The sequence below is a fragment of the Bactrocera neohumeralis genome, chromosome 4, assembly GCF_024586455.1.
Source record: "Bactrocera neohumeralis isolate Rockhampton chromosome 4, APGP_CSIRO_Bneo_wtdbg2-racon-allhic-juicebox.fasta_v2, whole genome shotgun sequence".
NCBI lineage: Eukaryota > Metazoa > Arthropoda > Insecta > Diptera > Tephritidae > Bactrocera > Bactrocera neohumeralis.
The window spans coordinates 56074667-56099474 of NC_065921.1; the positions used below are offsets into that span (position 1 = coordinate 56074667).

The following is a 24808-nucleotide window of genomic DNA, read 5'->3' on the forward strand; positions in this document are numbered from 1 at the left end:
CAATTTGGCGTTTACATCGGCCCATTCATTTAAGATAATACCGGCATGTCCAGGGATCCACATAATTTTAATTTTTGTGTTCCCAATTAGTATGTTTCTAATTTGCGCAATGAGGTAGGATTTGTTGGATGCATTTAGGAGAGCTGAGATAGTAGACTTGCTATCAGTGCATATTAATGTTTTTAAGTTAGAGTTTTGTACTAGGGATAGCGCATTATAGATGGCTGCTGCTTCTGCGGTGTATACTGAGCTGTAATTGGGCAGGTGTCCAGCTTTTAATGTCTTTCCAACGTTATCAACAATAGCAAAAGACGTGTAGAAGTCGGCCTTCGAAGCGTCAGTAAAAATGAGTTTCCAATCTACGTAGTGTTGTACAATGCGCTCTTTGAACAAACTTTGATAAACCCTGGAATTGGTGTTCTTTTTATGATGTTTTTGAAGATGTAGATCGAACGAAGATTCTTTGAGTAGCCATGATGGGGCAAAAGAAATAGACTTTTCCTCCGGTATAGTTGTAATACCTAAATCCTTAGCTAATTTAATGCAATTAGAAATAGTGGAAGAAGTAGTGGAGTTAGTATCGTCGGTCCATTTGGCTTTTACTATACAATATAAAAGCTTATTATTACATAATAGTAGTTTTGGAATAAGCCTTTGCGAAGTATATGTAACTCTTTCCTCGATGGATGGGAGTCCGGCTTCCGTTAATGTGAACTTTATTGGTGATGTTGGGAATGCCCGAATACTTCTTCTAACAGCTGCATGATATGGTGCAAAGATTTGCTTTATGTTGCTTTTGGCACAGTTGCCGTTAATAGGAAGACCATAATCAATCTTAGATAAAATTAAAGCTCTTGTAATATTGATGAGAGAAGAAATGTGAATTAAACAGTGTTTTGATGATAGATACTTAATTATATTAAGCCTAGAAATTAGTTGCTTACGTAGATTTGTACAGTGTTCCTTAAAAGTAAGTCTCTTATCGAATATTATACCTAGGAATTTAAGACTAGTAGTATTTACAATATTTACATTATTATAGCTTAGATTGAAGTTATTACATTTGTGTTTTCTACAGATATGGGATAATTTGCATTTGTTTATAGAAATATTCGCACCTGAGAAATTGGACCAATTTGAAATTTCAGTAAGGATTTTTAAGAAGGTATTTTTTACAGTATTTAGATTATTTTGTTTGGAGAAGATCAGCACATCATCAGCATAAATAATATGCGAAATGAGTTTATATTTAGAGATTATCGTACTGATTTCGTTAAATGCGATTATAAATAGTATGACAGACAGTGGTGATCCTTGTGGTATTCCGTTGTACATATTGTACGTGTTCGAAAAAGTGTTATTGATTTTAGTCATGAATTTCCGATTGGTTAGGAAAGATTTAATAAAGTTAAATATTTTTTCACCAATTTGCCACTTCTCAAGCTGTCGCAGAATAACATGGGAACCAACTCTGTCGAAAGCTTTTTCGAAGTCCAAACTGAGAGTGGATATGTGGTTTCTTTTCGATAAGGAAGTTTTGGCGAAATCATCAAAAAAGAGTAAAGCATCCATAGTGCCTTGCCCTGCCTTAAATGCCACTTGGTTTTGACTGAGAAGGTTTTTATTTAGTGCGAACCACGAGATACGTTTTGATATTATTTTTTCTAATAGTTTGCCCATGCAACAGAGGAGTGATATTGGTCTGTAACCAAGAACATCTGTAGACACCACATTGGATTTCGGAATGGCTACTATCACCGCGTTTTTCCAGCTTTGAGGGTAGACACCTTGTGATAAAATATTGTTGTACAATTTAATAATTCTGTTTTTGAGACTTAAAGGACAGTTGTTTAGCATGGGATATGAAATTCTGTCTGCACCAGGCGTCTTGCCAGACATTGAAGATAAGGTAAAGTCGAATTCGGCGATGGTTATGTCAGATTCAGTAATGTAAGGGGGTGATTGTACTTTGCTGTACCTTCTACTAAGGAGTTTATTTTTATTTGATACAAATGAGGCGTGGAAATTTGAGTCGCTAGAATAATCGGACCATGCAGAGGCGAAATAATTAGCTATGTCTTTTGAGTCGAAAATTGAGCCATTTGGAGTATTTATACATTTAATATTAACTTGGGTATAGGAGCCTGAGAGCATTTTTATGTCCGCCCATAATTTCTTGGGATTTGTTAACGGAGTGATAGCTTCGGTGAGTTTTTGTAAAACCAGCAAGCCCTCTTAGCTTCTTTAATATTTTTCCGAAACACTGCATTGGCTTTTTTGTATTTTATTAGATTATCAATAGAGCGAGTTCTTTTGTAAATTAACCATAGTGATTGTTTTTCTTCTCTGAGTTTAGATAACTCCGTAGACCAATAAGGCACATGATTTTTGAAGATTTTTTTACCCGTTTGGGGGATAGAAAGGTGAGCAGAAGTTCTGATTATTTTGGTAATCGTAGCTGTTTCTTTATTTATATTATCGTCAATGGGACTTGCAGCAGAAAAATTTTCGCAGAGTTGTTGAAATTTGGACCAATTTGCCTTGTCCAACAGAAATTTTTGCTTCGCCGACCCTTTTTTGGATAAAGGGGTTGATAAGTGGGTTATAATGGGGAAGTGATCGCTGTTATAAAGATCAGTTAGTGTTTGGCTGTTAAGTTTGGGGGCGATAGCAGAAGAACAAATGACCAAGTCAACATTCGTGAACGAATTATGAGTAGAAAAGTATGTAGGAGAACCGTCGTTTAGAACTGTCAAGTTTTCCGCTAAAAGAAGGTCTTCTATGACTTTTCCTCTTTGGTTAGTACATGTGGAACCCCAAAGAGGGCTCCAGGCATTGAAATCACCAAGTATAAGTACGGGTGTTTGGATAGGTCCGATTATATCGCTTAGTTCTTTGATATTAAAGTTTTGGTGTGGAGGAATGTAAATAGTTAGGATGGTTAATTTAAATCCAATAAATATTTCTACTGCTATTGTGGCAATGTTGAAACATGTAGGGAGAAGTTTGTGTGGGAAATCTTTTTTTATTAAGGTAGCAACACCTTGCTTGTTAGTATGATTTTGTGTTAAGTTGGAGAAATAGGCAGCGTATTGTTTAGGTACAGTAGCTGCGGAATTAAAAGAAAGATGTGTTTCTTGTAGTGATATAACACTTGGTGATTGTTCTTTTATGAGTAATTCTAGGTCAGTGTAATTGTTGTAGAATCCGTTCATATTCCATTGGAGAAATTTGGACATTTCTTAGAAATGAGAGAATTGAGAAATAAGTGGGGAATAATAATGAGAGTTATTGTTTTTCATCGTCAGAAGTGATAATTTCATGATGTGCGGTATGGTCTGTATAAGTATGTGGAGAGAGACCGATGTTGTCTGTAGGGAGAGAGAGAGTTTGGATGTTTAGAGATTCTGTTGTGGATATTTTAGGAATGACTGGTATGCTTATTTTGGTTGGGTTTGTTTTTGTTTGGAGAAATGTTAGGTTAGGAAGGTTTTTTGTAGTTTCTTTTAATGATGAGTTTGGATGGTTAACAATTACGAAATTGTTTTTGTTTTCTTTAATAGTTTGCTTTTGTTGTGGGAGAGGGTAAGCTGTTGGGGATTTTGGCAGAGTGTTTGTGGAGGGTGGTAGGGGAGGAGATGATGAGCGGTGGGAAATCACGTTGGTTTCTTGCTTGTTTGTATTTTCTTTTGTAACAGAAGCGAAGGAAGTGTTTGCGGGGTCGGGGTAATTGTTGTTTGTATAACCGCATTGCTTCTCGCATTGAGCATTTGTTTTCTGTTTTTATTTTTAGGATATTTTTGGATTGTAGGTACTTAGGGCAAGAGCGTGAAGAGGAAGGGTGATCGCCTGAGCAATTTGCACAAAAGGTGCGGTTGCATGGCGAGGGGAGATGAGGAGGGAAATTGCATATATCGCAGGCAGGATTGTTGTTGCAACGTTTCGTTGTGTGGCCTAGAAGCTGGCAACTTTTACACCTCATGGGGTTAGGGAAATAAGCTCTAATCCGCATTGTGCGCCATGAGACTTCGATTTTTTCTGGAAGTTTGTAGAGGTCAAATGAAAGAAGTATCACACCACTAGGTCTTTGTTTGCCTTCTATATTTTTAGTGAATTTATAGACAGAAGTAACTCTCTGATCTTTTAAATTGTCAACAATTTCTTCTTCTGCAATGTCATTTAGAAATGGAGCGTAAATTGTACCTTTAGAGGAATTCAACTTGTAACTTAACTTTAATATCGCAAATACCATTTAATTTCTTTGTTGTAAGGAATTTTTCAGCAATCTTCCGATTTTTAACAAGTAGGAGTAGATTACCATCACGTAATTCGGTGATAGATAAAATCTCCTTACTAATTGATTCTAAGCTTTTATGCACAGCGAAACAAGAGTATTTGGAAAGTGTAGTTTTACCTATGTATCAGCCACAGTGAAGTGTGGACGGGACCTCTAGTATATTAATAATAAAAAGTTTGTAATGAAATGCAAGCTAAAAGCCCATAGTCTTGATGTTTTTATTAGTATAAGAATAATAATATAAATTTTAACGAAAGTGGCATTGTTTTGCCAAGAAACAGATCCATTAGGAGAATTAACGTAGTCTGTTAATATTCTCCGTATATATTTGCCATAATCAGACGTTCTTCCGCGGTAAGTGGTTACGATGGATTCATTCCGATTGCGTTCTTGTTGTTGCAACACTTCCCATTCTCCTGCTATTCAATTTCCACTGCTATCTTCAAAACCAGAAAACGCACTCGAATTATACGTTCGGCGACACTTATTTGTGAGAAAATTATGCAATAGGCAACATGCCGAAACAACAACTTGCGCTCGTTCAGGCTTGCAAAATAAAAGTTTTCTATGGCAAAGCCATCTTGCAGTTAAAATGCCGAAAACATTTTTAATGCACCGCCTAGCTCTACTCATCCTGTAGTTAAAAATCCTTTGCTCTACCGAGAGTTGTGTGGCGCTATACGGTTTAATTAAGCGCTTACATAAAGGAAAGGCGTCGTCTCCCACAATGAAATGCGGCAATTTTTTTTTGATTAATTACTCTGTCAGGTGGAAATAGACAGGTGTCATTCAGAATTCTGGTACCAAACTTAGAATTTCTCATAATATGAGAGTCGCCTTCGCTTCCTTAAGCACCTATATCCAAATAGGTAAATTTATAATTCGCATCACAGGTAGCCAGCAACACAATTGAATGAAACACCTATAAATACAAAAGTTTAAAATTCGTATTACTTTTTAGTACAACCGGGGCATATAATGTGATCTTACATTGTAGTTATAAAATATACTTCCACTTTTTGGAGGTGCTTTTATATTAATGTGTTGCAATGGCGCCAACACAATTGGGAAAATTCCACTGGTTTTCAAAACCATTAGCAATTTCTACCAAATTTTGTTCCGTCCAATCGGGCACTTCATTTTTCAATATGGTACATAATACTTCACAAACGTCATTCACAATCCTGCCAAAATGTTGTTTGCTGATACGATAGCAAGAAGCCAAGTGGCGTTGCAAATCCCTCGAAGCTAGGTATCTGTAAGAGTATTTTTGAAAAAAACATAACACGGTTAGAAAAGACACTTTGGCAAAAAATTATAAAACATACTCCAGTACCACTGACAATTTGGCTTTAATTGGAATAAAGTCTTTTGGCCTGCTGTTGCGTTTCGGAAGTAGACGCGGCTCCACCATCTCATAAAGTTGTAGTGGCATGCGAAAGTTTTCAACGAATAAATCTGGTAAATTGCGCAAGGCTTCGAAATCGGACATGAACCTTCCCATGTCGTTTCGTTCCTTAAAGTATGGACTCACCCAATATCTCGCTTTCTTCCGCTCTTTTTTTGGTATTCGGCATCCATCTCCATGGCAGCCATCATGGCACTATAATTCAAAGTATTCACTAAATTCATCCTACAATTAGTTAAAGTCATTATTATGTCAAAATTTAATACAACTCATAAATACAAAAATTATATTTCAAATCATAAGCATTTTTTCAAAAAAAAACAAAAACAATAATAAAAACAATAGAAAAACCTCACATAAATCTAAATACATATGTATATAAAATAAAGCTGTTGTTAGTTACACCATTTATAACTCAAGAACGGATGAACCGATTTGGCTGGAGAGGTAGCTTAGAACGAGGGTAAGGACATAGGATACATTTTATCTCGTTATGTCAAAATTTAATACAACTCATAAATGTGGGACGAAGAAATGCGACCGTGCGGACAGAACGTTTTAGACACACGACAACACTGACTGAACAAAAAGGGAATCGAACGGAACAAAACCAATAACGGACTTCACTTGAATAGCGGACGGCGACCGAGGCAGTTAATAAAGTATCTATTGTAAAGCAGCACTTCTTCGATCAAGAATTGATCTAAGTATTGTAAAACTGTATTAAAAGCACCATGCCGATTCACTATGGTGAAGTGAAGTTGGTCCAGTCTTTGATTTCCACACATCAGTGGGTCATTCGTTTCCTTCAAATTGGACTTGGCGAGTCACCTACGTTATCTATATACAGGTCGTGTAGCCGTACGCTATATTCTGTCATTGGAGGCTTAACGCAGCCCGTCCTACATAAATACAAAAATTATTTTTCAAATAATAAGCATTTGTTCAAAATTCATGTTTGTAAGAATCATTTGAATATATGCGTACAATTTTAAACAGAGTCTTCTCAAAAATAATACAATTTCTAAATATTTGGAATGAAAGAAAACAACTGCAACCAATTACGCAGTGAAATAGATTATAACTGGCTCAGTATTCAGTCGTTCAGTACGTATTTTACCACGTGCATCCCAAAAGATGTCATAACCTCTCCAGCCGCCTTTTTCGTTTTTCCACGCCTGAGAACCGGTTCATCATGTGCAGTCCACTAGAATGACTGTCTATTGGACTCCAGTGGGAAATGATGGAGCGCTGACGAAAAATTTCGGCTTTATTCCGATTAGAGAGCACTTAAGCACTTCTCAGAATCAGTTATTCGTTGTTTTTGTTGGATTATGAACTTTCAGAACTTCAGAATAAAATATTGCCTACATATAGGAGCAAAATGTTAAAAATTCTCCAAGCAAGAAAAAATGTTAAGTAATATGTTGCATATAAGTTGAATAAGTACTTTGGTGCCAGTTGCGTTTGTACTTGCTATTCGCTCGACTTGGTGAACAAGCTCAAACAGTTCCAAGTGGGTTGTTGTTGGTTGAAAACTTATTAAGGTATACTTTGAATAAAATCAAACTTGATTGCTTGGCTGCTGAAGACTTACTAGCTTTATTATACTCTCGCAACAATGTTGCTAACGAGAGTATTATAGTTTTGTTCACATAACGGTTGTTTGTAAGTCCTAAAACTAAAAGAGTCAGATATAGGGTTATATATACCAAAGTGATCAGGGCGACGAGTAGAGTCGAAATCCGGATGTCTGTCTGTCCGTCCGTCCGTGCAAGCTGTAACTTGAGTAAAAATTGAGATATCATGATGAAACTTGGTACACGTATTCCTTGGCTCCATAAGAAGGTTAAGTTCGAAGATGGGCAAAATCGGCCCACTGCCACGCCCACAAAATGGCGGAAACCGAAAACCTATAAAGTGTCATAACTAAGCCATAAATAAAGATATTAAAGTGAAATTTGGCACAAAGGATCGCATTAGGGAGGGGCATATTTGGACGCAATTGTTTTGGAAAAGTGGGAGTGGCCCCGCCCCCTACTAAGTTTTTTGTACATATCTCGGAAACTACTATAGCTATGTCAACCAAAGTCTACAGAGTCGTTTCCTTCAGGTATTTCCATATACAGTTCAAAAATGGAAGAAATCGGATAATAACCACGCCCACCTCCCATACAAAGGTTATGTTCAAAATCACTAAAAGTGCGTTAACCGACTAACAAAAAACGTCAGAAACACTAAATTTTACGGAAGAAATGGCAGAAGGAAGTTGCACCCAGGCTTTTTTAAAAATTGAAAATGGGAGTGGCGTCGCCCACTTATGGACCAAAAACCATATCTCAGGAACTACTATACCGATTTCAATGAAATTCGGTATATAATATTTTCTTAAGACCCTGATGATACGTACGAAATATGGGTGAAATCGGTTCGCAACCACGCCTTCTTCCAATATAAAGCTATTTTGAATTCCATCTGATGCCTTCTCTGTATAATACGAGTATAAACATTAGGAACCAATGATGATAGCGGAATAAAACTTTACAAAAATACGGTATTTGAAAAATATGTAAATGACGTATTATGAAATCTCGATTATCACTTTACCATGCGAGAGTATAAAATGTTCGGTGACACCCGAACTTAGCCCTTCCTTACTTGTTGAGAATATAATTTTGTGGCTTAACTTAAAATTGAACTAACAGCTACCTATGTGTTAGTTCATATACCTTATTCTATGTACTTAGTTCTATGAATTACTAAACATGTAGGAAACTGGAACCGCAGCTGTTCATACGTTGTGGTTCCTTTTATTGCCGACATTGTTTGTTTAGTCTGTTGGCAGATAATATCTGATTGCGAGCGCTGCCAACTGGCGTGGGAGCATAATGACTTCAAGGTTGATGGGAATCATCCAAAACTGCTGATGTCGCATGTTCCCTGCGAATGGATTTAGCGTAGTGATGTGATGTTTAGAGTGGAAGTCATGTGTTAATTCCTCCCTCTCTTAAGTATAATCGTCCGCGATTATTCGTTGTTATTTGTATCATTTGCATTGACCTGCCTCAATATTTCTTCAATGACTAGGCCATTACTTTGTTGAGTTTGCCAAATTTGGCAACAATTATGATGAATAGAATCATTGTGACAACGCATAAAATTATCTTCATGCTACTGTGGTTTGTTTATTTCTTTTGGTTTATGTTCGATATTCTTTTAATGTTTTTAATATCAATTTGGTCAATGTTTTCCAAGGTTAGTTCTTCCAACTATTTTACTATGTTTAATTTCTGTAAACCGGGGTGCTCTATGTTGTCATAAGCTCTGTGTTCCTTGTTTTCGAAAATTGTATTGTTGATTGTTACTTTATCCTCAAATATTACTAAATGTGTTCCATTTATCCATCTTGTATTATAAATTTATTGTTATTTAATATTATTATGCCCTCTTTTACATTGTCGATTTTTTTTATAGTTTTTAGCATAACTAATGTTATGCGTGTGTTTTTGTTCAGCAGATCTAATAAACAATTCGGTTTGTCTTCTATTTGACAAAAATTAATGACTGTTTTATTATTACAATTTTTTAATAATTTAAAGTGTCCTCCTCTCTTTCAAACGGTTCTGTAGTCTAACTGTAGTATCTTGTCTTTTCGAATTACAGGCTCAATAAGAAATTTCTGATAAAAATCATTTACTATGGGATACTGTATTATGAAGTATATCGTTTCGTTATTTTGCATTACCTTAAGTTTAGAATTATTTAGTATATTTGTTATGCTAATTTTATCTCTTAGCTTGCATTTATATCTATTAGTCCATTGTCTGTTAATAAAAATGGGTTAACTACATCCATTCTAATTAACATTATTGAATAAATAATATTTTCTAATTCTAATATGATAATATTATTTCTATGTGAAATAAGTTCAAAAATGTTATCCTCTTTTGTTATTCCATTATCATTTTTTAGTTAATTTATTCTTTCTGTTATCTGATTGATTTTATTAGTGATTTCTGCATTTATTATTAACTGATCATTATTCGATTCTATTAGTGCCTCAGTTTTTATTTTAACTTCATTGAAATCATAAAAATCCTGTGTACCGGCGACAAATTTAAGTGCCGGTCCTAGTAAGTTTATACTGTGTGAATACCTATGATGTAAAGTCAACATATTTACTAGTCTTATTACTTGTTGCGACTCTATTTCTATTGTTTTCTGTAGTTCTGGATATGAGAAGCGTTCTGCTATGTGGAGATTTTCTTAGGCCATTTTTACAAAATTATTTAGCTCCGTTTTGTGTACATATGAGAAATTTTGTGTCATTATAAATTGCGACTTCTCCATCCTCTATAGGTATATAGAACGACCTAGAGTAGTCTATTATCTTTGCTAAAGCAATTGTAAGCCAGAACCTGAAATTAACGAATATTGTCTTTATGAACTTTTTTCCGCTTATTTTAACAGTTGTACCTAAATCCTCCTGAACTACTTTCTCTACGTAAATATTTGATAACTTATTTCCTAGTCGTTTATTTACTTTAACGTAGACAATATCTCCGTTTTTATATGTTTTATATTTAGTTTTTTTATTATGAAATATTAAATCATTTGCTTGTTGTTTTCTAAGTTTTTCCTCTATATCCTTATATGATATTTCTTTCCCATAAATTATATCTATTGCCTTATAGTCTGTGACCTAATGAATTGAATTGTTATATTTAATGGTTGCTAATAAGATTATTTCCACGACATTACTGGAGATCAGTTCGTTTTTATGCATCTACCAATTTCTGTGAGTGTACTATGGAATCGCTCCACTTGACCATTTGACTTGCTATGGTAAGGTGGGACCTCATATTGCTGTATATTATGGTAATTTTTATACTCTCGCAACAAAGTTGCTAAGGAGAGTATTATAGTTTTGTTCACATAACGGTTGTTTAAAAATCCTAAAACTAAAAAAGTTAGATATAGGGTTTTATATACCAAAGTGATCAGGGTGACGAGTAGAGTCGAAATCCGGAGGTCTGTCTGTCCGTCCGTCCGTCCGTGCAAGGTGTAACTTGAGTAAAAATTGAGATATCATGATGAAACTTAGTACACGTATTTCTTGGCTCCATAAGAAGGTTAAGTTCGAAGATGGGCAAAATCGGCCAACTGCCACGCCCACAAAATGGCGGAAACCGAAAACCTATAAAGTGTCATAACTAAGCCATAAATAAAGATATTAAAGTGAAATTTGGCACAAAGGATCGCATTAGGGAGGGGCATATTTGGACGCAATTGTTTTGGAAAAGTGGGAGTGGCCCCGCCCCCTACTAAGTTTTTTGTACATATCTCGGAAACTACTATAGCTATGTCAACCAAAGTCTACAGAGTCGTTTTCTTCAGGTATTTCCATATACAGTTCAAAAATGGAAGAAATCGGATAATAGCCACGCCCACCTCCCATACAAAGGTTATGTTCAAAATCACTAAAAGTGCGTTAACCGACTAACAAAAAACTTCAGAAACACTTAATTTTACGGAAGAAATGGCAGAAGGAAGTTGCACCCAGGCTTTTTTTAAAAATTGAAAATGGGAGTGGCGTCGCCCACTTATAGACCAAAAACCATATCTCAGGAACTACTATACCGATTTCAACGAAATTCGGTATATAATATTTTCTTAAGACCCTGATGATACGTACGAAATATGGGTGAAATCGGTTCACAACCACACCTTCTTCCAATATAAGGATATTTTGAATTCCATCTGATGCCTTCTCTGTATAATATATACATTAGGAAATGAAAATACAATTCAATACTCAAAGTACACAAATTGATCTAATCTAATTAATTTTACCGCAAAATAAAAAAGTATGTAAATGACGGATAATGAAATCTCGATTATCACTTTATCATGCGAGAGTATAAAATGTTCGGTGACACCCGAACTTAGCCGTTCCTTACTTGTTAATGTAATTTTCAATTGTTTCTGACTTAAGTGCTGGCTCGTTGTCACACACTATAATTTTCGTTTTATGGAATATGTTTAATATTTTTATAATGGCTACTTTTATATCAATAATTGTGCGTGTTTCTAATTTTTTTAACTACTGCGAATTTGGAAAATTTATCGACACATGTCAAGAATTAATTCTTTGCCGTCGAGTAAACATCTGCATGTAAAATTTTCCCTGGATAAGTTGGAATATGAGTTTCTTCAATTTTTTGTCTGTCTGGTTTCCTATTATATTTTGAGACTAAACAGGTCTTGCATGACTTAATGAGCTCGTTTAACCTTTTCCTAATGTTTGGGAAAAAATAATCTTCTGTTAGTTGCTTATAATTTTCTTTTGCATTTCTGTGTGTCCTGTTGTGTTCAGACACTAAAATTTCTTCTTGATCGTCTTTGTTAGTTACATCAATCACAATTTTCTGAGTGTACATGAATTTAATACCTGAAAAGTTCTTTAATAGTATTTGTTGTATCTCTCCGAGATCAATTTCTTCGCAGTAAAGTACATTAACTACATCAGGATTAATTGTTTCTTTTAGTAATTTTATAAGATTTTGTTCATCCGTAAAGTTTATCTCATGTCGAATGTGTTTCTGAAACAAAATTTTTGTCTTTTTACTGTTACTATCGCGTTTACTTATTATTAATTGGTTCCTAAAACTATTTAAGGGAGTTTGTATTATTCTAATTGTATTTCTTAAAGAAATTTCGGAATGGGAACAGGACTCAGTTAGGTGATTTAAGTGTTGCCTTGACAGAGCGTCTGCTACAACATTTAAATTGCCAGGTTTATAAAAAAATGTTGGGGCGAACTCTTCTATAAAAGCTCTCCATCTTTTTATTTTTGCATTTGGATTTTTATCTGACATTGAAAATGTGAGAGGTTGGTGATCGGTAAAAATATTGAGTCCTTTGCATCCATATAAGTAATTTCTTAAATTTTTTATAGCCCACACTATAGCCAGTAATTCCTTTTCATTTACTGCATAGTTGACTTCTGTTTTAGACAGTGTTCTTGAAATGAATGTGATTGGGCGTTTATTTTGTGATAAGACCGCACCAATAGCCTGAGATGACGCATCAGTCGTCAGATAAAAGTGTTTATTAAAATCTGGTAGAGAAGTATTACTTCTTCAGACGTAAGAATTTCTTTTAGTTTCTTAAATGCCTTTCGTCCTTCTATATCTAATTCAACGGGTATTTTCTTCGACTTATTTGCGTTTACATTGCCATTTACACCCCTCAGGAATTTTGTGAGAGGTTTTGCTACGTCAGCGTACCCCTTAATGAATCTTCTATAATATCCTGTCAGACCCAAAAACGCTCGGAGACTTCGAACAGTTTTCGGTTCTTCGTACTGAAGGATAGCTTTCACTTTATCGGGTGAAATTTTAAGCCCATCCTTTGATACAACGAATCCTAAAAATTCCGTTTCTTCTCTAAAAAATTTCGATTTTTCTAAATTTACCTTCATATTTGCATTATTTAGTAAAGTTAAAATTTCTTGCAAATGCTTTAGGTGTTCGTTTTCATTTTCCGAATATATTATTATATCGTCGACATAGACATCCCTATTTTGGATCTTAACACATCATCTGTGGTTCGTTGGAAAATACTTGGCTCATTTTTGAGGCCAAATGGCATGCGAAAAAATTCGTATTTTCCATTATTGATGTTAAAAGCTGTTTTTTTCCTATCTTTTTCGTGCAGTAGAATTTGGTGGAAACCCGCTTTGAGGTCTAGCGTAGTGAAAAACTTGGCCTTGCCTAAATTCGATAAGATAACTGAGGTATCCGGTATGGGATATTTATCATTGGCAGTTATGTTATTTAATTTCCTAAAATCTATGACCAGTCTTTTCTTTTTTTGGCCGTTGTCGTCTATACCCTTCTTGTCCACTACCCATACAGGGTTGTTATAGGGCGACTTGGAAGGTTGGATGATTCCGTTTCATAATAATTCATTAATCTCTTTATTAATAAATTCACTTACCGCCATTGGGTAAGGATAGCTTTTACTCTAAACGGGTTCGTCCGTCGATGTGATTATAGTAGCTATTACATTTGTATTGTATGTTAATTTGACGTTTGGGTCCGCAAAAACTTTCTCATTTTTACTTAATATTTCGTAAAACCTGGCCTTTACATATGAAGGCAGGTAATGCTCTAACTCCAATTGATTCACCTCCGCGAGACTTCTAAATTTTAACGGTTCTATGCCGTTGTTGTTGGCGCGCTGTTGTTAACTCGGCTATAATCGCGTAAGCGGTGTCTACGCCAATTAAGAAGAAGAAGATGTTAAAGGTAAGTCTTTCGTTTTTTTGTATCAATAATTCCACCTATTTGTTTAAGAAAATCGTATCCTATAATACCATCGAACGATTGAAGTTCGGGTAATATATAAAAGTACGAGTACTTGTGGAACACGTTTATTAGACATTTTTGATCTATGATCAATTTACTGTTTACTGTCTTTAAGATAAACGGTTTCCCAAGCTTTTTAATCCCTTTTAAAAATGTTACCTTCTTAATATAATTCTTGGCACTACCTGTGTCCAAGAGAAATCTAAGCAGCTTACCATTTAAGCGCTTTTCTATATATGGCAGCCGCGATTCTAATCTAAAAAATTGCATTCGTCTGTTCCGACGTGATGAATGCTCTGCATTTTGTTGGGTACTTACTGTGTACCATAGGCAGGCCTGTTTTTCACCTGTGTTGGGCTTTCCCCTAAACCGTTAAAAACATTTGATCTGCTTCTATTGTAGTTATTTACTGCCTTGCCGTTTTGGAAAGAAGTATTACCCGGTGTTCTCCTTACAAATCGGGAAGTGCTTGGGTCAACCTCCATTGGCATAGGGGTTTGATTTTTATTATTTCCCTGATTCGTTGTATTAGATGCACTTTGGTAGTACGGAGAGTAATTGTATCTTTGTATCTTGTGTTGGGAGTTTTCGAAAGCGTTTGCGAAAGCATTTCGGGCATTATTTGACACAAGTTCTTGGGCATATTACTTGGTTTTGAAGAAAACAAGATATTACATAATGGTTTATTCAACCCAGATATAAAAACACGAAGCGCGTCACTACGGTATTTGTCGTTAAGTGATGTAATTAGTTCGGAATTTCCCTCGTGAGACATAATTATTTTGTTTATGATAAGAGTTAATTTTTTCTCTACCTCCTCATAAAATTTGGTGACACTGGAGGGGCCTTGTCTTAAAGTCGATAACTCCTGTTCTATTAGGTAAATTGGTCGCTTATCTGCGAACGCGAAGTCAAGTCTGGCTATTATAGCTTGAAAATTTAATACCGTGTTAAAGGAGGCCAACGTGGCATCAGCACGACCTACAACTTTGTTTCTTACAATTGCAACGGCTTGATAATATTTAGAGCTACCTCTATAGGGCGCAAATAGTTTGTGTGCGGCAAATGCCGCTTGCCTCCACGAAACATAACGTGTCTCGTCCCCGTTAAATTCAGGTAATGTTTTGACAATGTCTAAAGGCTCTTCGCAAGTCACACCACTAACTACGGAAATTGATTCGTATTCTTTTACTTGATTTGGTATTTCTAACTTGCTCACTCTTTCCGTTATCTCATTTATGTTTGCTTGTACCGATTGCGTAACTTTACTTGCAAAGGCATCAAATAGTTCCCTAATTTGTGCTTCGTTCATTTTGAACTTATTTCACCTTTTTTTATGATAAAACGTTTAATAATAACTATTCACTTTTGTTAACAAGCTTTTTGAACAAGCTTTTCACTGTTTTACTAATTATAATTCTTACACTAAGAGTTTCAGCATGGTGTCCTTTTTCCAGAATTCCATGTCCTTTTGTAGGTGGGGTGGTGTCCTTTTTTCCAGGATTCTATGTCCTTTTGTGCTGCGTTGGGCGCCAGTTGAATAAGTCCTTTGGTGCCAGTTGCGTTTGTACTTGCTATTCGCTCGACTTGGTGAACAAGCTCAAACAGTTCCAAGTGGGCTGTTGTTGGTTGAAAACTTATTAAAGTATACTTTGAATAAAATCAAACTTGATTGCTTGGCTGCTGAAGACTTACTAGCTTTATTGAGAATATAATTTTGTGGCTTAACTTAAAATTGAACTAACAGCTACCTATGTGTTAGTTCATATACCTTATTCTATGTACTTAATTCTATGAATTACAAAACATGTAGGAAACTGGAACCGCAGCTGTTCATACGTTGTGGTTCCTTTTATTGCCGACTTTGTTTGTTTAGTCTATTGGCAGCTAGCATCTGATTGCGAGCGCTGCCAACTGGCGTGGGAGCATAATGACTTCAAGGTTGATGGGAATCATCCAAAACTGCTGATGTCGCATGTTCCCTGCGAATGGATTTAGCGTAGTGATGTGATGTTTAGAGTGGAAGTCATGGCGTGGGAGTCATGTGTTAACTTAGCGACAGAAATCAGGTCCTTGTTAGGAAAACTTTTTATTTTGTCAGAATATCTCCACGAAATTTCATATTGTTCAAAGCAACATTACAATCTTGGAAGAAGTTGTTCTGATTGGAGCTTATTGCTGTCATTTAAATTGACCTATCAAAATAAATTTAAATATCTGTATATACCCTCTTATGCTATATAAAATGCACCTCTGAAGGGTATTACAGCTTCGTTGCAGCCGTTAACTTCGAGTTTTTTGTTATTATTTTCGTTGCTCAATTCTCTCAAAAAATTTTGACTGCATACGCTGAGCAGTTTCAATATGCGCTGACCATTCATTCTTGATGCAGACCATGTTGTGGGAGTGGGTGGGACGTGTTTCGATAGGGGGACCTAGCACATGTTGTTATCTTGTTCTCATGAAAATTTTGGTGTGGTTGTTTCCATCTGCTTGTAATTTTACTCTCGTTTTTTGTGATGCCGATATTTTTGTGTTTTTGGTAACATGTGTGCTTAGCTTATGTGCTATAAATTCCTACGTGTGCAAAGGGATTCTATTGAATATTTACTTCTGTTTACGATCCTTTGACAGATTATATTTTCGAAGACTTTTTATAGACCTACAAATTTATGCAGTCGGATGCTGAAATGTATTAGAATTAGAAGTTGTGAAAATATCCTTCGTAAAATGTGTTTAAGAATTGTAATATTTGACTTCGAAGAAAATAATTCTTTAAAAATTTCTTAAAGGTATGGGTAGTGTATCCGCTTATATTCACATAATTGTTAAGCAGCTCTTAAACTTGAAGGTGAGGAAGGGTAGTCGGTCGCAAAGAATATAGTGTTGAGAGAACATGTATCTAAAGAGTCCTAGTTAATTATAAGATTTCATCTGATCAACATGTTGTTTTTCCTAAATTGTGTTGACATATTAATGTTAACATATTGAGAACTTTAGCTAATTTAAACAAAATTATCTTTGGTTCTTCTGTAAAGAACTCACAATAACCTAAAATATATGAAGATTTCGTACTAGAAACTTCGGTTCGAAACTAAAATATATCTGACCCTTTCTGGTCTTCTTGGCTTCCTAATTAAGATGAAGAATTAATCATCCCCAGACATCGTCCACACTCTAATCTGGGCTGATCGGCGCAGTTCTGTTTAAGCATTAAAAGCAATCAATTCATCAGAGTAAGAAAATGAAAATGAAAGTTATGTATATTTCCTTGAAAAGCCTTACATGAATTTTCAAAACTTTGCTTCAACTACAACCACTGGTGTTCATTGCAAAATTTTTAAAATTGCATTGTGAACAAATAAATTTGATTACTAACTCAAGAATATTCATAAATATAATAAATATACGAAATATTTTTACATTTTATTAATCACAAAAAAGAGAATAAAAAAATGGCACAAAAATCCGAACTAATCTTTTTGACTAAGAAGGTGTGTAAAAGCCAACTATTTTTATTGGTAAATTGTTTCGCGGAGCAATTACACATTTCTATAAAAATAAATCGGAGAATACATTTTTTCCTTAAAAAATAATCTATACCAAATTTCGTGAATATATCTTGTCAAATGCAAAAGTTTTCCATACCAGCACTAGATCCCGAAGAAGCAATAAGAGCTTATACAATAGACGAAGTTCTTTAAAAGGCTATAAAGGGCTAAAAATATCATTACTTGTTTATTAATTAATCCATTTAAGTAAAAAATAACAATTAGCAATTCACGAATAATTAATATTAATTGAAAAACTTGAGCTCCCTCTAAAATGCCTTGGACATTCAAATAGCACAATTTACCAAACCTGCAAAAATTATGTGAAAATAATGAAATTTAGTCAACGATTTGGTTCCATAATATATTTCTCTTCTAATACTTCGTACTATATCCCCGATTTTGCATTACGGCATTACATCTGCGTACCATACTTTCTACAAGCTTCTCACACCTCTCTTTTGGGATGGAGTACCAAGCTTCCTTAATACCTTTTCATAAATGTTCAAAATTTGAGAAATTTTTAGTCGCAATTTTAATTTTAACATCGTTCCATAGGTTTTCTATGGGATTAAGGTCAGGGCTTTGCGCTGGCCAATCCAAAACATTTATATTTTCTTTCATAAGCCAATCCTTTGTGACCTTCGCCGTATGCTTAGGGTCGTTATCCTGCATTAAAGTCTAGCGTAGGGGCATACAATTAAAAGCAAATGGTTCCATTTCGTTCCTTAATATGTCTAAATATTGATACCGATCCATTTTTCCGTTAATGCGAATAATTGGGCCCACGTCTTCCAACAGTCTTCCGCGATATATTTAATCCATATTCGTCATTGATTTCCTGCATTATTTGTCTTGAAGACTTAAACGGGTCGGCCTTGCTGTCGGGCTTATTGTCTTTCGCGGTGGTTGGAGTTTTTTTTGGTTATTGGTCAAATAGATATCATTAGATTTAATGAGTTTAAGGCCATTATAAGCCATTTTCAGGGAACAATTCAATAAAACAGCAATTTCGGCAACAGTTTTCCCAGATTTCTCCATATTCTGCATAACGCGTCGTTCTTCCGGAGTACAGTGCTTACCACGGCCCATTTTCACTTCAATTAACTCACTTTATTGTAGGCAACCTTAATTCGTAATAAAAAGTCACGTCTGAGATCAAATATTCACTTTCAAAAACTGATACAAAAACCACGCGCTGCGAAATAACGGACCTTATGGATCGGTACTTATGACTAGACTCAAATAAATAAAATTTCATCTTTTAAAAAGGGCGGCTAATAAGACAGGGCCTAGGGCGGCAAAATACTTAATCCACCACTGGCTTCCATACAAACTGAAAACTAATTACTAAAAGAAATGCACCTGTGAAGGGTATATTAGGTTCGGTGTTGCCGAAGTTAACGTTTTTTCTTGTTTACTTTGAAATCATTTCGAGATACACAGATGGTCACCGAAGCAGCAAGAGAAATGTGAAAATTTAAAGAAATTATTATTTTCTCTGTATCCTATAAATCTTATGCGATGATATTCCGAAACTAAGGAAACTTGGAAGGATATTTATCTTTAATCTTTTAAACGCGTTAATTCAAAGTTTATTTTAAAGTATTTCATGAGCACAGAGCGCTTTTCTTTGGTTCTTTATTAATTAGACCTACATTCTTTAGGTGGGAAATTAAAGATTTCAGAGTAAAGCTATAAAACCGTTCGAAGAGCTTCAGTACCAAAAATTTAAATTTAAAACTTTAATTTCTTAAAGTAAAGTAGAGTTAAATTTCTTTAGTTTCCACATCATTTACGGCATGGATATGTTTTAATGAACATTTACACCAAAATGACTTAGACAGCTAGTTGTATGAGATCTTTGGAACTCCAATCTCGCTGTCCTAGCTTAATATCTTATTGTTTCTCACTTTTACGATGAAATTAAAGGCGGAGGCGGTGAAATTCAGTCGCCATTATATTATATTACTAAGCATGGAGCTCCTGTGTGGTCGAAACTTTTCTGATTGGTATCGGAGAAACTACTGAAAAGGCTTCAGTAATAACAGAGGCTTCAGAGAAACAAAAATCTATAGTAGGCAAATCTGCTTTTATTGCTGTACTTGTAGTATGCTCCCGGTAGGCGAATTAATTGGAAAACGCTGAAACCATATGCAAATTCGCACATTTTCCAATCGCCGATTGTTTGCAATTTTTCAGATTCGCTACTACATACATATTCACGAATACATATTTTTCTCCTCTGCTTTAAGCTTAGTACGCAGCTCGCAAGAAACGTAAAAACTTCATCATATAAAAAAACGCTTAAGAAACGGTCAAGATACTTTCCTGCGACAAACTTACTTGTGCTAGTACGCAGCTCTCAAGAAATCTAGTACCAATTTTTGATACTTTTTTCAGTAAAATGTGAATATGGCAAACCTTGTTTTGCGAAGAAACATCAAATCAACAATTGTTTCTTGAAGGAAATTCGAAGTAAAGGTTGGTACGCAGCTCTCAAGTAATTGCTCAAGAAAAAAATACATTATTTCTCAAGTAATTTTGGCAGCTGGTTACGCATTGTGAATGATCTACATTAGAAGAGCAAGAGAGAATAAACAAAGAAAACAAACTTTGTGCGTAATATGTATGTGTGTATGTGTATGGTAACATAAATATTTTTATTGAGATTTAAGAAATGTTGTTGATGATTGGTAGGTTTTATGCAACATTTCAAAATGGAATATACTTCATAATAATGATTTCAACTAATTTAGGACGAATTTGACGATTACTTCGAATTTCCTTCAAGAAACAATTGTTGATTTGATGTTTCTTCGCAAAACAAGGTTTGCCATATTCACATTTTACTGAAAAAAAGTATCAAAAATTAGTACTAGATTTCTTGAGAGCTGCGTACTAGCACAAGTAAGTTTGTCGCAGGAAAGTATCTTGACCGTTTCTTAAGCGTTTTTTTATATGAAGTTTTTACGTTTCTTGAGAGCTGCATACTAAGCTTAATCGTCAAATTCATCCTAAATTAGTTGAAATCATTATTATGAAGTATATTCCATTTTGAAATGTTGTATAAAACCTACCAATCATCAACAACATTTCTTAAATCTCAATGAAAATATTTATGTTACCATATACATACACACATACATATTACGCACAAAGTTTGTTTTCTTTGTTTATTCTCTCTTGCTCTTCTAATGTAGATCATTCACAATGCGTAACCAGCTGCCAAAATTACTTGAGAAATAATGTATTTTTTTCCTTGAGCAATTACTTGAGAGCTGCGTACCAACCTTTAGAATAAAAATGCGGGATATTTTGTGTTTCATATTTGCTTTTGTATGCTTTCTAAATATCAGCGCGATGTTTGTTTAGGCGGGAGCGTAAAGAACACACGTATAAGCTACATATATTGTGAATGGAGTAATATACGTACTCACGTACTTAAATACTAAGTAAAAACTTACTTTTAAATGTTATAGTGAACGAAAATTGGGTACCAAATATAGTGTGTAAAAGCTGCTACAACCGTCTAATGGTTTGGAAAAATAGATAATAGTGGTTCGCGAGTTATGTTAAACTACGTTTTTGCCAAAATGTTACAACTAAGCGAAAAAACATCAAGATAAGGAAAAAATTTAAAAGGTCATAAAAAAAACTGACCCAATATTACGCCAAACCCTTTGAGGGTTTTACTATACTGACCTAGTACCATCACCCTGACTTGGAATTTCTCACCCCCCAGACAATAATCCCAAAAATGTTCCACAGTGTTATGTTCGCGAAATATGTGTGTGAGTTTGAAAAAATGCAAAGAGAAACAAATTTGCCAGCTTCGGAGAGATAGAGCAAGTAGTGAGTGAAGAGTAGAATATAAAAAATAAAAATTTTGTCTAATATTTGACGACGAAATTCTCACTCCTTATAATATTAAAGACGACTTTAAAACCATTTTAAATGTTCAGAATTGCGCATTTTTCAATTAAAAATTAGAAATTTCTTTCTTTAATCCGAAAACTGGATTTGGAAAATATAAGTTTCATTTTTAATCTAAAATTCAAAACAAAAATATTTTAGTTCAAAAATTGGAACAGTTATTCCATTCACACATTATTTTTTATATCAATAGCTGGAATAAAAACTGTTAAAGATAATTTACATATTTCTAACTTAATTTAATTTAAGCGTTTTTGAGTTCAAAAAAGACGTGGACGGTTACACTAAATACAAATGTGTATATAAAATCCATAAAAGATAATCAAAATAGAGCACACAAAGTATGCGTGCAAATAATTTATTTCGCAAAATGTAATTTTTCTTAATTTTTAATGCAATATTTTTTTTTCGCACTTACAAAATAAATAAAAATTTAATTGAAATTTGAATTCAGCTTATCATATAAGTTTCATTCAGCATTTTTAACTCAGGTAGTGAAGGGTTTTGCAAACAATGGTCAATATATGTAGTAGAACAGCTTGCGTTTAGCCCCCAATTTGTAGGACAGCTTGCGTTGAGCCTCCAATGACAGGATATAGCGTACGGCCAACCGACCGATATATAGAAAAACGTAGCGGACTCGCTACGTCCGGTTTGCTGAAACCAATGGCTGATGCGCAGAAATAAAACTGAACCAACTTCGCTTCACAATAGATTTCACTTTATTTCATTCCACTTTATCAAACTTTACAAGCGACAGATTAATTTCGCTTTTATTAAAGTACTGGTTCTTTACAGTGCAACTGTACAAAAGATCAATGTTTTATTAAATAACTGGTGCTTTACAATATAACTTTCTTGGTCGCCGTCCGCTATTCAAGTGTCGTCCGTTATTGGTTTTATTCTGTTCGAGTCCCTTTTTTTCAGTCAGTGTTGTCGTGTGTCAAAAACGTTCAGTCCGCACGGTCGCACTTCTTTGTCCTACAACTCGGCCATTCCTGACTACTTATTCGTCTCGAATAACGTTACCACTTTTTCATATAGTCCACAGCGGTCGATGTTGTTTTAGGTCCCTCATTATTTCCGATCCTTTCCACTTCATATCGACCGTGTTTCAATCGTTTAGTTACTTTGTATGGTCCTAAGAATTTAGGTCGTAACTTCATTCCGTTACCAAATTGTGTCCGTCTGATTGCAACCAAATCATTAATGTTATATTCCATTGCCTTTTTACGTTTTCTATTAAATGACTTCATATTCTCTTCTTGAATTTTCTGTATATTTTCTTTAGCTATTCACGTAACTTATCACGTCCATCGTTTAACTCCATAATTGCTTTATTTTCTAAAATTTCGTTTAAGTCAAGGTCTTCTTTTACCCGCATGTCGCAACCTGTTAAAATCTTAAATGGGGCCTGTTTTGTACTTCGATTTGGAGAATTATTTATAAATTGCTGAACCTTCCCGATATACTTGTACCACTGTGAGGTATTCGGATGAGATAACTTAGCTAACATTGGTATTACTATCCTACGTATTCGTTCCACTTGTCCGGTTCTCTTGGCACCTCCGTCGTAATGAGTAGATGCCGAATACTGTTATTATCGCAATCACTTTTAAAAGCTTGTGAAGTGAACGCTGATCCCCTATCAGATATAATTCTACGCGGGTTGCCGAAAATGTCAGCTTGTTTCGAAAGCCAGTTTATAACCACCTCCGCGCTTGTATCTTTTGTTGGGTAGAGCCACACAAATTTTGTAAAAGCGTCGATCACAACTAAAATATATTTGTACTGTTTCCCGGTCGTTGTTATCGGACCTACATGATCTATGTGAAATGTCCCCAAGGGATAATCTTCTTTCTCAATCGGCGACAATAATCTTTCCAATTTACCACACTTTTTGTTCATTATTAAACATTCGACACAACTACTTACTATATTTCTGACTTTTCCCTCGAGCCCTGGAATGTAGTAGTATTTCCCACACAATCACAGTCTTTTTAATTGAAAAATGCCCTTGCTTATGTGCTAACAAAATGATCTCATTCTCTTTCTGTTTAGGTACAACAATTATTTCCTTTGCCGGATCCTTGTACAATATGTCGTGAGAAACAAAAAAGTCTTCGTAAGAAGTGTTTTCCAGTATTTTGCGAATTGCCCGCGTCCATTCATCCTTTTCCTGTGCCTCTTTTAATCTGTGATCATTTTAGATCCTGATCTATGTTCTATAATATAATTAAATTCTTGCAAAAACATTGCCCATCTAGCTACTCGTGGTGGAACATCTTTCTTCCTTAATGTCATAGCAAATGCGTTGCAATCCGTTACAATTTTGAATTCCAAACCTAATAAATACACTCTCCATTTCTTTAATGCGTTGATGATGCCGAGTACTTCAAATTCATAAGAATGATAGTTCTCTTCCGCTGGACTTGTTTTCTGGCTCATGAATTGCACTGGATGATATGCTTCATCCTCTGCCCTCTTTTGCAACATTACCGCGCCATACCCGTGCTTTGATGCATCTGTATGAACTTCGGTTATTGCATTTGGGTTATATAATTCTAAAACTGGAGATCGTGATAGCGAGGACTTAAGTTGCTCGAAAGCAATCGCCTGCTCTTCCTCCCACTTGAAATGTTGATCTTTCCTCAGAAGATTTGATAATGGCTTAGCCACTAGCGCATAGTTTTGAATAAACCTCCGAAAGTAGGATGTTAACCCTAAAAACTGTTGAATGGATTTCTTGCCTCTAGGTGGCTTAAAAGCTTTAACCGCTCTAGTTTTTTCATCCGACGGACGAATTGTGCTATCTTCGAGTACATACCCCAAAAAATTTACTTTACGCTTCAAAAAATTACACTTTTTCCACTTAATTTGTAGTCCAGCATCTGCTGCTACTGTAAGAACTTTCTTTAGTTTTATTAACCCCTCTACCCTCATCCTTTAGGTCTTTAAAAATCGAATGGATAAATCTACAGAATACTGCTGGTGAATTTGAGATACCAAACGGCACAAATTTAAATTCAAATTGACCTTTCATTGTTACAAACGATGTGTATTTTCTAGAACTTGCTTCGACAGGGACATGCAAAAATCCTTTAGCCAAATCTAATGTGGTAAAAACTTTATGTCCCTGGGGCTTCTCGACTACCTCGTCAATTATTGTCATTGGAAAATTATCGCGCAAAATTTTCTCATTTAATTCGTCCTTTAAAACAATTTTCATTTCCACCGGGGAAAA

The 24808-nt window shown here is 35.0% G+C and overlaps 1 pseudogene; it reads right to left on the reverse strand.

Moving 5' to 3' along the window:
• Positions 1-4720: 4720 nt before the first annotated feature.
• On the reverse strand, positions 4721-5801 carry LOC126755777 (uncharacterized; annotated as a pseudogene).
• Positions 5802-24808: the final 19007 nt, after the last annotated feature.